The sequence below is a fragment of the Populus alba genome, chromosome 8, assembly GCF_005239225.2.
Source record: "Populus alba chromosome 8, ASM523922v2, whole genome shotgun sequence".
Lineage (NCBI taxonomy): Eukaryota > Viridiplantae > Streptophyta > Magnoliopsida > Malpighiales > Salicaceae > Populus > Populus alba.
Window position 1 is genome coordinate 19,213,380 of NC_133291.1, and position 15,509 is coordinate 19,228,888.

The following is a 15,509-nucleotide window of genomic DNA, read 5'->3' on the forward strand; positions in this document are numbered from 1 at the left end:
TCAGGGATTTGGCAAGGAATCAACTCTACTATTACTAGCTTGGATCTTGATAGCTCTCTTATTCGAGCTGCTTGTAAACTTAAAATGGGTAATGGTAATCATGTTAAATTTTGGTTAGATACTTGGTTGACTGGCTTTTGCTTAGCTCATTCTTATCCGGCCCTCTTCCACCTGTCCTCCTCCAAATCAGGGTTTGTTAGTCAGATGGGATACTGGTTAGAGGATACTTGGTATTGGAAAGGCCCCTCAAAGCTAGTGAGACCCTGATGGTTCAAAGATTAATGTCTGATCTTAATCTTGCAACTATTCATCGATTGAAAGAAGACAGGTTGATTTGGGAGTGGGGGAAAGACGGAGACTATACTGTCAACTCTTGTATGCTTGCCCTTGAAAGAATCAGGTATGCTGGTTCTACAACTTATGTCACAAATGTATGGAAATCCATTTGCCCTCCAAAAATAGAAATGACTTCATGGCTGGCCTTAAATGAAGGCCTTTGCACAAGAGCCTTCCTGGTGAAGAGGCACGTTATAAGCCCTCAGGAGGACAGGTGTCCTTTTTGTGAGCAGCATTCAGAAACCGTATCCCACATCCTTTTGCATTGCCAAGTGGTTTGGGAACTATGGAACAAAATTGTAGCTTGGAGAGGTTTGAGCTGGGTAATGTCGTATGGCCTTGATGACCTTCAATGTCAATGGCTGGGTCTTTTGCAGGGCAACCACTGTAAGTTTGAAAGATCTGTTTGGGGGGCCTTTATGTTTAGCATTGTCTAGACTATATGGAATGCTAGGAACAACTTGATATTTGAGGATCAAAAGCCAATATGGGAAGATATCATATGGCTTTTGTTTTACTTTGCTGCAGGATGGATCAGGAATCTCAACTCTTCCTTTTGGTATACTGGTGCTGATCTATACAGGAATCATGAATGCATTTCAGCATGGTCTGCTTAATTTCTGATTTAGTGTGGGTTTGTTTTTGCTTGGCCTAATAGTAGGGTTATAGGTTTTCTTGTATTTATTTATTGTAATTAGGCTGATGCCTAGGCTACAATCTATGTAGCTAAATCTAAAGCTCTGCTCACACTGTTTATGCTTTCTCTTTTTATTATATATCTATTCTTGATTTCACAAAAAAAAAACTAGCTCTCATTACATACATCGATATCCTCTCCCCCTTTTCTTCGCCATAAAATTATCACTTTCTTATTCTTCTTTTTCGAGTAAGAGGTGCTAAATTTTATGTAGAGTTTCACATCTTATAGGTAGTGCATGCTTATAAGATATGGTAGGGCAACTAGGCTTGATGTATCACTAAGATGCTTTGCTATAACACAATTTTGAATCGTTGCACCATATTTACCTGTGATAGGCACATATTGTCCTAGGAAAGTGACATAGGCATGCCTCAAGACAACTACCTAATTATTCTGTAATCAACAGATTTGTGTTTTCCTTTGCTATTTTCAGGTAATATCCTGCCTTTTATTTTTCCAGTAAGATTTATTAATGATGATTAAACAATCAAAAAGGAAGAAATACAAATAAAATATTGAGCAAGCCCACTACGGCTCCAGCAAGGGATAATACCAATGCACACCAACACAAATATCATGCTATCAAAATGGTTTCGCCTCTTCCTCCACAACTAGGGGTGTTAAAAAAAACCGCAAACATGTGAACTTGACCTGATCCGCATGAATCGAATTTGTAAAGTAGGTTAATCAAACTTGAGTTCACGTTCGCTTCAAACCGAACCTGAAAAGCTCAGGTTTAGGTTTCTAACTTATGGTTTTAAATTAACTGAACAGAACCTAATTTATAGGTTTAAATTTGAACCTGAACATGATGTATACACAAATTTCATATATTTAGACATAATTTAAGTGGCTATTGATTAGTACTTAAAAGTGCATTTTTATCTAGGTTTTATATCAGCATTTTACACTTGAAGTATCAATAACTCCTTAACTAAAGCATATTTTATAATAACAAGTCTGATAGTATAAGATACCTTAATTTATGGTAAATGTTCATCTTAAATGTAGGCTTATCACATAAATAAAATGATTGATTGATGAGTTTAAGTAGTGAAATTGAAAGAACAAAGAGAGGGCCAAACATAGAAAAAAGATGCTGGTGCAGTCCAAGCTAGAACACTATTCGGTAATTGGGTCATATCTGGAGCTGTAGATTTCAGATTTAGGTTTGCTTTATATGGATGGAAATGTGAGACATTGGCCTAAAACTTTCATGAAGTCCAAGATTTAAAAAGGCCGTTTTTAAGTCCAAATTATAGCAACAATGGAGAAGTCCGAATCTGTCCTACAACCCAGACACTATTCAGTGTTCAACCCATATCTCGAGTTCTAGAAGTCCAAATGACCTCAATTTCTTTCCTAGAAAGTTGAGATAATTTCCTAGAACTTTCATGAGTAAAGTTGGTTCAAATTCTGATGTTAGCAATGACGTTTTGTTCAGACAAGAAGATAAGGATTTTCACCAAGTCAAGAGTTGAGAGTTGGTCACCCACTCAACAATTAGTTATCAAATCAATTGTTCCAAATTTTGGCCTATAAAAGGAGGCATTTGCCATGCATTTAGGCATACTGGTTTTTCAGATCAAGATCATGTTCTTGCTCTCTTTCTTTATATTTTTTGTAATGCTCAAGTTTTGCTTTCATTAATATCTTGTTTATACCTTTCATTTCCTTTCCTTTACTTAGTTAATTTATATCTTATTTATGTTATTAATATTATTTTTTATGTTTCTCTCTGTCATAATGTTTAGTTAAGTTTATTATATCAAGGTGAAAAGATTAGACTGATAGTGTAAGAATAAGTATAGTGTAAACTCAACATCGACTTTAATGTTTGATACTAACATGTTTTGTATTTGTTATCTTGTTCACTTTTAATACTTTGCTTGTTAAATGATTAATCTAGATTTGTGTTGTATAACATTTGGTACAACAAATGCTTGACACTTTCATAGCCCAACTGTATGGTATAACCTACACTTGTGCTATGAAAGAAACTTGATTTGTTGTTAACATAAGTTATATTCATGAATACCTGACAATATTTACAAGTATTAGCATTATTCAAAAAAGATAACTAATGTAATCATGTTAATAATTTATAATCCGATTGGAACCTCCTTTGTGTGTGGGTTCCAGTTGAATAATAAGAGTTTATATTATACTTGTTTGAAATACCATTAGTGGATCCTCTAACCTTAACAATTGTTTTTATCATTGTTTAATTCTTATATCAATATCAAATCTCAAAGCTCTTATTATTGTTGTTGTTGTTGTTGTTGTTGTTTTATAATTTATATAGTTAACCTCCCTATGGTTCGACACCGGTCTTGCCGAGTTATTTATTACTTGGACACTCCTGCACTTGGGAGAAGATATCAATAATTAGTTGTGTCAGCTATGATATTGAAGTATTAATGTGTATAAGTGATTGATAGAAGTATTGAATTGTTAATCAAAAAAATTATTGACTGAAATAATTTAATCACTGAGAGATTAATCAAAGAAACTAATAAATGTAAAACATGATTTTTAAGAAATCCTACATCTTAGTCTTTTTATGTCACACACACACACACACACACACATATATATATATCAACTTTAACTTTGGTATTCATGAGATAGGTTATAAATAAGTAAGAAGTACAAGTTCTTAAAAATATATAATATTAGTTTCTGATAAATAATGAGCATGTAATAATGTTGTCTTGTACAAAAGTAGTTTTATTTATTAGGAATGAATGATAAATGAATTGATTCAGCATTGGACTATGGGATTATAAATTTTTTATATGGTTGCTTTTTTTATAATATGATTTTTTAACTATGATATTGATTGCATTTTCTATACTAAAGTTGCAATAAGAAAAAAAAAATGCTTTGTTTTATTATTATTTTGTTGATTTTATTAGGATCAAACAATATTTAATGATTTTAGAAGAAAATGTTTTTTTTTTTATTATTCGCTTTGAACTTGTATGCCCTAAATAACAAACTATTTTTTAATTTAAATTCCAATTATAAAAGAAATAGCTAGTCTAACTCTTTTTATTCTTTTTCCTCTTTAGACGTGGCTTATGTATAACACTCGATCATTCTATCATTCTATTTATCTTTTTGAAGAATAATGTTAAATACTTTATCTTTTTTTTTTTATTCTAGTATGGATTTTTATAGGATGCTTTATTTATTTGAGTGTCCAAAAGGAGATTTGGGTGTAAAGCAGGCTCTAGACCCTCTTCTAGTGCCTTGCAAGGGCTGGACAACTATTTTCTTTTTTATTTATGATGTTTTTTATTTACCCTACCTTTAAGGCATCCTAGTTCTCTCTTTTTTTCGTTAGTGAACCCACTTTTGAGTTCTTCTAATAATTTTGGTTTGATACTATTTGTAATGATTCTTTCATATTGACTAATTCGGTCTAGTGCCATTCAATCACAGAATCCATTGATAGCAGTATAAATGAATATAACTTTTTTTTTTCAGGACTATTTTTATTTTATATCGGTTTAAGATATATTTTTTTGGATGTTATATGTATGCTTTTACGAATAATTTATGTTTGTCTCATTCAATTATTTGAATGATTTTTGTTGTATATATTTTTTTTTTGATCAAATGTAAAAAATATAATAGATCAAAAAGAGCAAAGCAAGCTTGCAATACAGGCTGGAAACCAACAGAGTTCAGGATATATACATAAGCTCAAATAGGGAATAAATTCCCCATAAAAAATAAAAACGAAAAGTCAGCGTAATACAAGCTGAAACCAGAAAAGGAGGAAGCTCCCTTGATTCTATAAACACAGGTATATAGCATTTAATCCCTATGTGAGCCCATCGGAACAGCAACCCAGACCGAAGGGCCCATCAGAACCGACCTAACGAAATTAGGAAAGACCAAAGGCTATGTTTAAACCAAAAGGCCAAGCCAGCACAAGGGAAAACCGAAGCCAACAGCACTTCCATCAAGCAAAGAGAGCTGCCAAAGAGACAAAAGAGGGTGGACAGCTCCTCAACCCCATGCGGAGACAAATAATTATCCAACCGACAGCCTTTTCCATATCTCAATGACCTCCTGCACGCGAATTGGAAAAGTGACACCCATGATGGAGCACTAAAAACCCAACTGATAATCCATGAGGAAGCTGCCAGCAGCTGAATCACCAAGCAGACAATGCCACATGCAAGGCCACTAGGCGTGCAAAAGAAAAGGAACCAATTGGAGACGAAACCGGAGGGCCACTAGGCGTGCAAAAGAAAAGGAACCAATTGGAGCTGCACACCACCCATGCCGAAATCAAGTCCCAGCGTCCAGCCTTCCATCCAATGACCTCCCAGCAGCGCATGTAGGGACATGGAGTGAATGAGAAAGGCTATGGCCAATAGAACGTGAAGGCCATCTACATTAGCCATGCAGCCACATAACAGTGTGCAACAGCAGGGACCGAGAGCACCAGCCACAGGAGTAGAAGTGGCGGGTCCGACCTTGAATGCAACACGTAGAAATGCATGCATGACCCAACCTTCTTCATGCACACCCAAATATACACCAAGCAATCCAATCCAGAGAGCAAAAGCACCTGCCAATCAGCGATGAAACCTGAAGCCAACCATCCTATACGATCACCCGACAACCAATTGAAAGTGATCTTTTTCATGAAAATGAAACACAATATAGAATAAAATTTGAAATCTCCTGAAGAGGGTATCAACTCCTCTAGACTTTGCATCAAAGACCCGCTTGTTTCTTTCTTCTCAGATTAGATACACCGTGAAGGCCAGAGAGTCTCTGCGCATCCGAGACACTAGATTGGATCTCTTGGGATATAATCCATGAAAAGCACTGTTTGTTGTATATATTTATATAAATAGGTTATGGTTATCTTGATAACCGAACCTAAAAATAGGTTAACCAAACCCACAAGTTCTTTACGTTCAAGTTTAAGTTTGCAAAATTACTTTATGTTACTAGTTGTACTTCACAAAACAACATCATTTCATTTGTAAAATAGTAAATTATCTTATTTGCCCGTTACTGTAGCATATGTATTGGAGCATTGCAATAGTGGCATGGCAAAAATGCCCCTTGAAATGGTTTATTGTGGGATATTAGCGACGTCGTTATGAGGATATGAACAATGTTTTGACGATAATGCACTTGTTGTTTCCTTTTCATCTTTCCCTGTGTTTTCATTTGGTCCCTGAAGTTCGTATACTCAATTTTGGTCCTTGAGTATAAAAGTAACAAATTCTATTTTGGCCCATTTTTTTCTCTCTTTTCTAAAAAACACATGCTTCATTTTTCAAAAGCTTTTTTTTTATTATTTCCATTTCATTTTTTTTATTGCTTTGCTAATTAAGAAAAGGTTAAAAAAGAACAATAAAAAGACCATTGTCTCTCTCTCCTCCATATATACAAGACATCCTTTCACTTTACTATGCAGAATCTGCCATACAAAAACAAGATGTAAAGACCAGCTAAAATCCCAAACTTTTTTTATCATTTAGAATTTGTTTGAAATTGCGGTAGCAATAGTAGTTCAAAGTATTTTTTTGCTAAGATCACCGAGTCAATATAGATCAAACCATGTCGATCAAGATAAAAAATAAGTTTCCAGTCATTTTAAGTTAAAACCGTTATTTTTGGTCAGAACTTGATCCACCAGGTTGCTACTGGTCAAAAAAATATTTTTGGTATCTCAAAATAATTTTTCAGTAACAAAATTAAATTTTAATGGTTGAAACTAGATTTTTCTAATTTATGTTTTTAGTTTTACCAATATAAATATTTATTATTATATATAATAAAAAAAAATCAATAAAGCAGGGAACCATCGCTCTCCCATTCAATTCTCTCGATAAGTTTTTCGTGATATATATATATATATATATATATATATATATATATATATATATATATATTTATCATTGTGTGCATATGTCAAAGAAAAATAGCAGTGGTCCAGCCATGGTCCAGGCTGCTCAGAAGCATTAAGTTCTTAGTTGGAATAGGCTGCTTGCCGATGAAAGATATGTGGTGGCATGGTTCCTTCTCCTTTAGGTGCTGGATGTGGTGGTAAACCTGAGACTGTCCTTCATGTGTTGCCATAAATTTGGCACAACCTTCGTCTTTATGTGGTCCAGCCATGGTCCATTTTATATATATATAGTCATGGAGTTGACAGGCGAATAAAGTCTGAAAATATCTACTGTCATTTCATGAACCAAAATAGCTATGGATTTTTAATAATTTTTCCTTGTGAAAATGAGTTGTGATAGCTATAGAACTAGGAGGCGAATGAAGTCTGGAAATATCCACTGTCATTTCGTAAACTATAGTAACCATGGACTTCTAATAAATATTTATTATTATATATAATAATAAAAAAAATTAATAATACAAAAGTTTTTATTGTAGTAGTTGTTGCATTGGAGGCAATGAAATTTTATATATATATATATATATATATATATATATAACTTGCACTAATAATTTTTTTTAGTGAAAATAAGTTGTGGTAGTTATGAAATTGACATTGACGGGAGAATGAAGTCTGGAAATATCTACTGTCATTTTGTGAACTAGAATAGCCATGGATTTTTAATAATTTTCGCTAGTGAAAATAAGTTTTGGGATTTAATTAAACTTTGGATTAGTTTTAGTATCCAAATCAAGAGCTTAATTGAAGAATTAAAAAGTTTGGGACTTAATTGAATAAAAATACTGATTTAAATTTATTTTATTTTATTGTATTTCATTTTATTTTATTTAGCTATATAAATAAAAAGTAAAAAAAACATGTGTATGAATTATTAGTGCAAGTTATATATATATAACTTGCAGTAATAATTTTTTCTAGTGAAAATGAGTTGTGGTAGTCATGAAATTGACAGGCGAATGAAGTCTGGAAATATCTACTGTCATTTTATGAACTAGAATAGCCATGGATTTTTAATAATTTTTGCCAGTGAAAATAAGTTGTGATAGCCATGGAACTGGTAGCGAATGACATATGGAAATATTCACTGCCATTTCGTGAACTAGAATAGCCTTCCATTTTGTCATAACTTAAGTTTTTAATTTTTTATTTTCATTATTTTTTCCTAGAAATAATAATAATAATAATAATAAGAAAATAATAATAATAATAATAATAATAATAATAATAAGAAAAATGATGATAAAAAATCAAATAAAAAAATAAAATAAATGAAGAATGAATTAAAATTTAAGTTAAGGGCAACATGATTGGAAGTTTTGGAATTTAATTAAACTTTGGATTAGTTTTAGTAACCAAATCAAGATCTTAATTAAAGAATTGATAAGTTTGCGACTTAATTGAATAAAAATACTGATTTAAATTTATTTTATTTTATTGTATTTTATTTAGCTACATAAATAAAAAGTAAAAACAAACATGTGTATGAATTATTAGTGCAAGTTATATATATATATATATATAACTTGCACTAATAATTTTTTTCTAGTGAAAATGAGTTGTAGTAGTGATGAAATTGACAGGCGAATGAAGTCTTGAAATATCTACTGTCATTTTGTGAACTAGAATAGCCATGGATTTTTTAATAATTTTCGCCAGTGAAAATGAGTTGCGATAACCATGGAACTGGCAGCGAATGACATATGGAAATATTCACTGCCATTTCGTGAATTAGAATAGCCTTCTATTTTGTCATAACTTAATTTTTTAATTTTTTATTTTCATTTATTATTATCATTATTTTTCCTTGAAAAAACAATAATAATAAAATAATAATAAGAAAATAAGAAAATAATAATGATAATAATAATAAGAAAAATGATGATAAAAAAATAAAAAATAAAATAAATGAAGAATGAATTAAAATTTGGGTTAAGGGCAACATGATTGGAAGTTTTGGGATTTAATTAAACTTTGGATTAGTTTTAGTAACCAAATCAAGAGCTTAATTGAAGAATTGATAAGTTTGAGACTTAATTGAATAAAAATACTGATTTAAATTTATTTTATTTTATTGTATTTCATTTTATTTTATTTAGCTACATAACTAAAAAGTAAAAAAAACATGTGTATGTGTAGAAAATAAACTTATTTTATTTGTTTATTCACTAACGTTAGAGTTAGGAGTAAAATAAATTATTTAAATTTATTTTTATTTTTATAGCTACGTAATATTTACCAACGCTAGAGGTGAAATTATCCATAATTGAATATTTACTGACACTAGAGTCAGGAATATTACAAGTTAGCCATCATAGCACAAACCAACAAACTTTTAACAATTTAAGACAAAACTAGCAATGCAGCTTACTTTAGGTAGGGTGCGCTAGAGGTGCTAATACCTTCTCTAGCCACAACCAGTCCTAAATTATAGAATCTCTGTTGACCAGTTAGGGTTCCTAGTGACTATAATACTAGGTGACGACTCCTTAAACAAGACCTTTCCCCATCAAAAGAATAAGATGCCAGATATCTGTTCCTTTTCAATTCGGATTAAATTTTTAAGATGTTGAGGTGTGACAGAATGATGACTCCACTAAGGACCTTTTAGGACTAGGCTTTTTTTTTTTTCTTTTTATTGCTAAAAATGTTTTACGGTGTTTTTGTTGTTGTGTTGTTTGTGTTTATCAAGTTTTATTTTTTTTTATTCATTTATTTTTTTATTTTTTTTGCTCTTTTTACTGTTTTAGCATGCACAAATATTCATGTTTATCATGCATATATATTGGATATGGACATAAGGCCTTCACACATCACTCAGCTCATTTTTTAAAAATATGTATGGTATTAACTTTAAGATAAGTGGAGGAATAACGACACCCCAATAGCTTTAGCCTGGGTAAGGCTCGCGAAACTATCCAACTCTCGCATGATTGTTTGCTCGACAGTGGTCAATATGCCGACCTGATATTACTCAGAGCCTCTATCTTCACGCTGCTTGTAAACCTTATATCAACCTTTCGAGGACGATCACTAAGCATGCGAAAAACCTTTGAGACTAGATATCAAAACTACCCTGATGCATTTAATGACCAGAACCTATTCTTTAGGTTGGCCCATGCATAATTTCTCTAAGATAAGCTTAACATGTAAGCATCTTCATTACAGAGCTTTCAGGTGACATAATGGCCGTTATTCGTGAGGTAACAAATGTTGAGTATGAACTTAAATCTGAATCCTTGCAAATGATTGAGGGAGACTACCCTAGACCAAATGCCAGTGAGACATGGCTACTCAAAGACGTTAGGTGCATAATAAATGACACCAATCGATTGTTTTCACTCACCAAGTATCAAGTAGACGAAGCAGAATTTGCCATGAAATATGGGAGGATTTTGCACCTTTTGAAAGTGCCTGTATTGCCATTGGTTATAAAATCCATGACCCATTTTTTAGGATCCCGATTATCGTCGTTTCATATTCTGAAATGTCGACATGACCCCTACCATTGAAGACTATAGTGTGTTGACTGAATTCCCCGAAGATGCCCATAAAGTATACTTCCACTAGAGAATTGATGACACCATGGATGGGCTTGCCAAATTGCTGGGAATCCCCCAGCTTACACCATATAGAGAGAAAGATAACTCTGGGGGTCTTAGATGGAAACAACTAGAGGAGTTGATGATTGCTAAAAAGGCTAACCTGGGTGCTAAATTAGAGAAACACAAAATATTGGCCTTGGGAATATTTGGATTAGTTCTACACCCCTCTACTACGGGAATTATCAGTTTGAAAGCTACTAATTTGTTTGTGGAATATGAAAAGATAAAAATCAACCCGTGTGCCGCGATTTTAGCTGAAACCCTCCTATCTCTTAATCATTGTAAGAAAACGAGTAAAGGTTCCATGAGATGTTGTGTCTCATTACTATTCATCTAGTTGGTAAGCCATATAGAAACGGAGACGCCAATAATTAAATTTTTTTGGTGGTTTAACCAAAAGCCATTCGAGTTGTTCATATTAAAAGAGGTGGGAGAGTGGAAGGTAAAATTGCAAAGACTTCCATTAAGCATTTTTATTTGGAAAGCTTCTTGGATGAGCAATATGGCAAGCTTGATGAGTTGTGGAGAAAAGCCTTAGGTACCATTAATTGGAGTAATAGGATACATCAATTATGCACCTGTTTTAGTTGCAAGGCAACATAGGAACATACGTGTCCCTAGGACAGTCGGCATAACTTAATTTACCAAAGTCTATAAAGGGGCCACCATGGAGATGTTAGAAAGCATTAGGCAGGATTGGAAATCTTTGTTGCTAATAGAGAAGGAGAATGGATCAAGGAATCCCACAGTTAGTGAAAAGTATCCTGAATGGCATAACAGAGGAGTTACCAACATGGTAGAAATTTTGGAATCCGTAGGCATCCGAAGAAAAAGGGTGAGTTGTTAAGAAGAATTGAGAGAGCAAGAAAATTGTTGTAAGTTGAGCTCAAAACAAAGGAGGAATTAAAACTGTCCTTAAAGCTTCAGTTAGCCGAAGAAAAAGCTATGATGAAATCGACTGAGGAAGAAAGAGACTCTGTGGGCTGAGACTGGATAAAAGCAATGGACGACTTGGAATCACTAAAAGTCATCAATCAGGACAAGACGCTTCAAGTAGAAAAGGCCCAGTATTGAGAGGAATTGGCCGTCAAAACCCAAGTTGTGTCAAGCAAGCATTTAACACATCCTCAACTATTCCTCTAGGTACTTTTATAGATCTATCAGCAAGTAAAAGAGTTACAGAAGTTGGTTTCAACTCACCTAGATTGAGACTTTGAAAACCGAATATGGAAGTAAATTCACACTAGCTCTAAGATCAAGTAAAGCTCTTTCAATTTTATGTTCTCCAATAAAGCAAGAAATTGTAAGACAACCAGGGTCTTTATATTTCAAAGCATTATTGTTCTGAAGAATAGCACTTGTTCAGCTAAAAATGCTTTCCTTTTCACATTCAATTTTCTCTTCATCGTGCACAGATCTTTCAAAAATTTAGCATAGGAAGGAACCTGTTTAATAGCATCCAACAAAGGTATATTGATCCTTACTTGTTTGAATGTTTCAACGATTTCAGAGTTGTGGTTGACTTTCCTTTGTTTGGTTGTCGTTGACTTTCCTTTGTTTGGTCATAGCATGAGGAAATGGGAGTGCTGGCGGGGAATCAACCTTTTCTTTGCAATGTTCATATTCAACCCCTTCCTTACCCTCAGAGATAGACTCATCATCTTTCTCACAAGGTTTAAGAGTGGGTTTTTCAATAACCTTACCACTACAAAGAGTGATGACTGATTTGACTTGATCCATATGTTGGCTTTCGGAACTACTTGCGTTTGCATTATATTACCCTTTTGGATTTTGTTGTGGTTGAGATTGAAACTTACGTTTCTCTTGGAAACTGAGAGTAGATGATAACTTTGCAAGAGTATCTTTAAAATCTATCATGCCTTGAGCAAGTTAAGTGTTGATTGTCTCTTGCTTTTTAATGAATGCATGCAATGTTTCCTCAAGATTTCTTCTAAGAGGTGGAGCATAAGGAGGTGCATATCCATGAGAATTTTGAAAATTATATTGTGCTTGAAATGGTGGCTGTGAAGTTTGTGTATTATTGCTATCACTCTTTCAACTGAAATTTTGGTGATTTCTCCAACCAGGGTTATACGTTTGTGAGTATGGGTTATGATTGGGCATTTGGAAACTGTTTAAAGCATGAGCTTGTTCATAGAGGCATTCCCTAAAAGAAAGCAAAGTTGGACAATCATTTGTTGAATATTCATTGGTTTCACAGATTTGACACACAATGTCTTTAACAAATTTTAATTGGCCACTTTTTTTCAATTCAAGTGCTTCGACTTTTCTAGCTAAAGATGCAAACTTGGCTTGGAGGTCATGATCTTCCCTAAGGTTATGCATACCTCCACTAGATGTATGAGGTTGAGTTTTACTTGGTGCTTCATAAGTCCCTGTGGTGTCCCAATTTTGAGCATTTTTGGCTGGCAAGTCTAGGTACTCTATTGCTTCATTAGGGTCTTTATCTTTAAAAGTTCCATTGCACATCAATTTAACCATTTGCCTATCTCTAGGTGTTAATCCTTCATAAAAATGTGAAACCAATCTCCATATTTCAAAACCATGATGAGGGCAAGTATTAAGTAAGTCTCGATACCTATCCCAACATTAGTAAAATGTTTCGCCTGGTTTTTGAGTGAAAGTGGTGATTTGTCTTTTGAAAGAGTTGGTTTTGTTAGATGGAAAAAACTTCTTTAAAAATTATTGTTGCATTTCATCCCAAGCATGAATGGATCCTGACCTAAGATTTTGTAGCCATGTTTTAGCTTTATCTTTTAATGAAAAAGGAAAAAGCTTTAATCTAATGGTATTCATGCTACAATTTAAGTCATTATAGGTGTTACAAACTTCTTCAAATTCTCTCAAATGCAAGTATGGATTTTTTAGATCTAAGTCATGGAAAGAAGGTAAAAGTTGAATAATGCCTCGCTTAAAATTAAAATGAGATGCATCAGGGGGGAAAACTATGCATGAGGGTGCATTTGTTCTAGTGGGATTCATATGGTTTCAAAGTGTTCTAACACGGTTATTTTCATTATTCTCATTATGAAGTGGCTGGTTATCTTCTTCGGCCATATTTTCTGAAAATGATGAGGATATCCTACAAAGTCTACCACTTAATTTACGTGACCAAACACTCATGCACGTGTAGAAAGAGAATAAAAGGAAGAAGAAAACAAAAGAAAAAGAAACAAAGTTAGATACAAGAAAAGTGAAAAGAGAAAATAAAATAAATACTATAATTTGTACAAGAATTTACCTCCCCGACAACAGCGCCAAAAACTTGACACGACCAAAAGATTGATGTCTTCTTCCAAGTGTAAGAGTGTCGAAGTAATAAATAACCCGGCAAGATCGGGGTCAAACCATAGGGAGGTTAATTGTATAAATAACACAACAACAACAACAACAATAATAGTAATAGTAATAGTAGTAGTGGTAATAGTAATAATAGTAATAATAATAATAAAGAAGAAGAAGAAAAAGAAGTTGATGAGACTTTGAGGTGGAAGATTAATGTAAGGATTAAACAATTATAAAAACATATGTCAAGGTTAGAGGATCCACTGATGATATTTCAAACAAGTATAGTATAAACTCTTATTATTCAATTGAAAACCACACACAAAGGAGGTTCCAATCGAATGATTTGTCATTAATAGCTCATTATAAATTGTTAACATGATCATATTAATTATCTTATTTAAGTAACACTAAACATTTAAATATTGTCAGGAATTCATGATGCTAACTTATGTTAACAACAAATCAAGTTCCTTTCATAGCACATGTGTAAGTAATACCTTATGGTTGGGCTATGAGAGTGTCAAGTATTTGTTGTACCAAGTGTTATACAACACAAATCTAGATTAACCATTTAACAAGCAAGGTATTAAGAATTAATAAGATAAAAAGATAAGACATGTTAATATTAAACATTAAGGTCCATGTTGAGTTTACACCATACTTGTTCTTACACCATTAATGTAACCTTTTCACCTTGACATAATAAACTTAGCTAAACATAATGAAGAAGAGAAACATAAATAAACAAAACAAGAACATAAATAAGATACAAGTTAACTAAGGAAAGGAAAGGAAATGAAAAGCATAAACAAGATATTAATGAAAGCAAAACTTAAGAATTACAAAAAAAATATAAAGAGAGAGAGCAAGAGCAGGTTCTTGATCTGAACAACCAAGCCCCTAAATACATGGAAAATGCCTCCTTTTATAGGACAAAATTTAAAACTATTGATTTGATGACTAATTGTTGAGTGGGTGGCCAACTCTTGACTTAATGAAAATTCTTATCTTCTTGTCTGAATAAAACGTTATTGCTACCATCAGAACTAGAACCACCTGTATGCATGAAAGTTATAGAAAATTATCTTATATTTCTAGAAAAAAAAATTGAGGTCATTTGAACTTCTAGAACTCGAGATATGGGCTGAACACTAAATAGTGTCTGGGTTGCAGGACAGATTCGGACTTTTCCGTTGTTGCTATAATTTGGACTTAAAAACGGCCCTTTTAAATCTTGGACTTAACATGAAAGTTTTAGGCCTATGTCTTACCGAATCTATCCAAAAATTTGAGGTTAGTTGGACATCTAAAACTCAAGATATGACCCAATTATTGAACAGTGTTCCAGTTTGGACTGCACCAACATCTCTTTTCTAATTTTGGCCCTCTCTTTGTCCTTTCAATTTCAATACTTAAACTCATCAATCAATCCTTTCATTTATGTGATAGACCCGCATTTAAGATGAACATTTACCATAAATTAAAGGTATCTTATATTATTAGGTATGTTATTATAAAACATGCTTTAGCTAAGGAGTTTTTGATACTTCAAGTGCAAAATGATGATATAAAACCTTGATAAAAATGGAATTTTAAGTACTAATCAAACGGC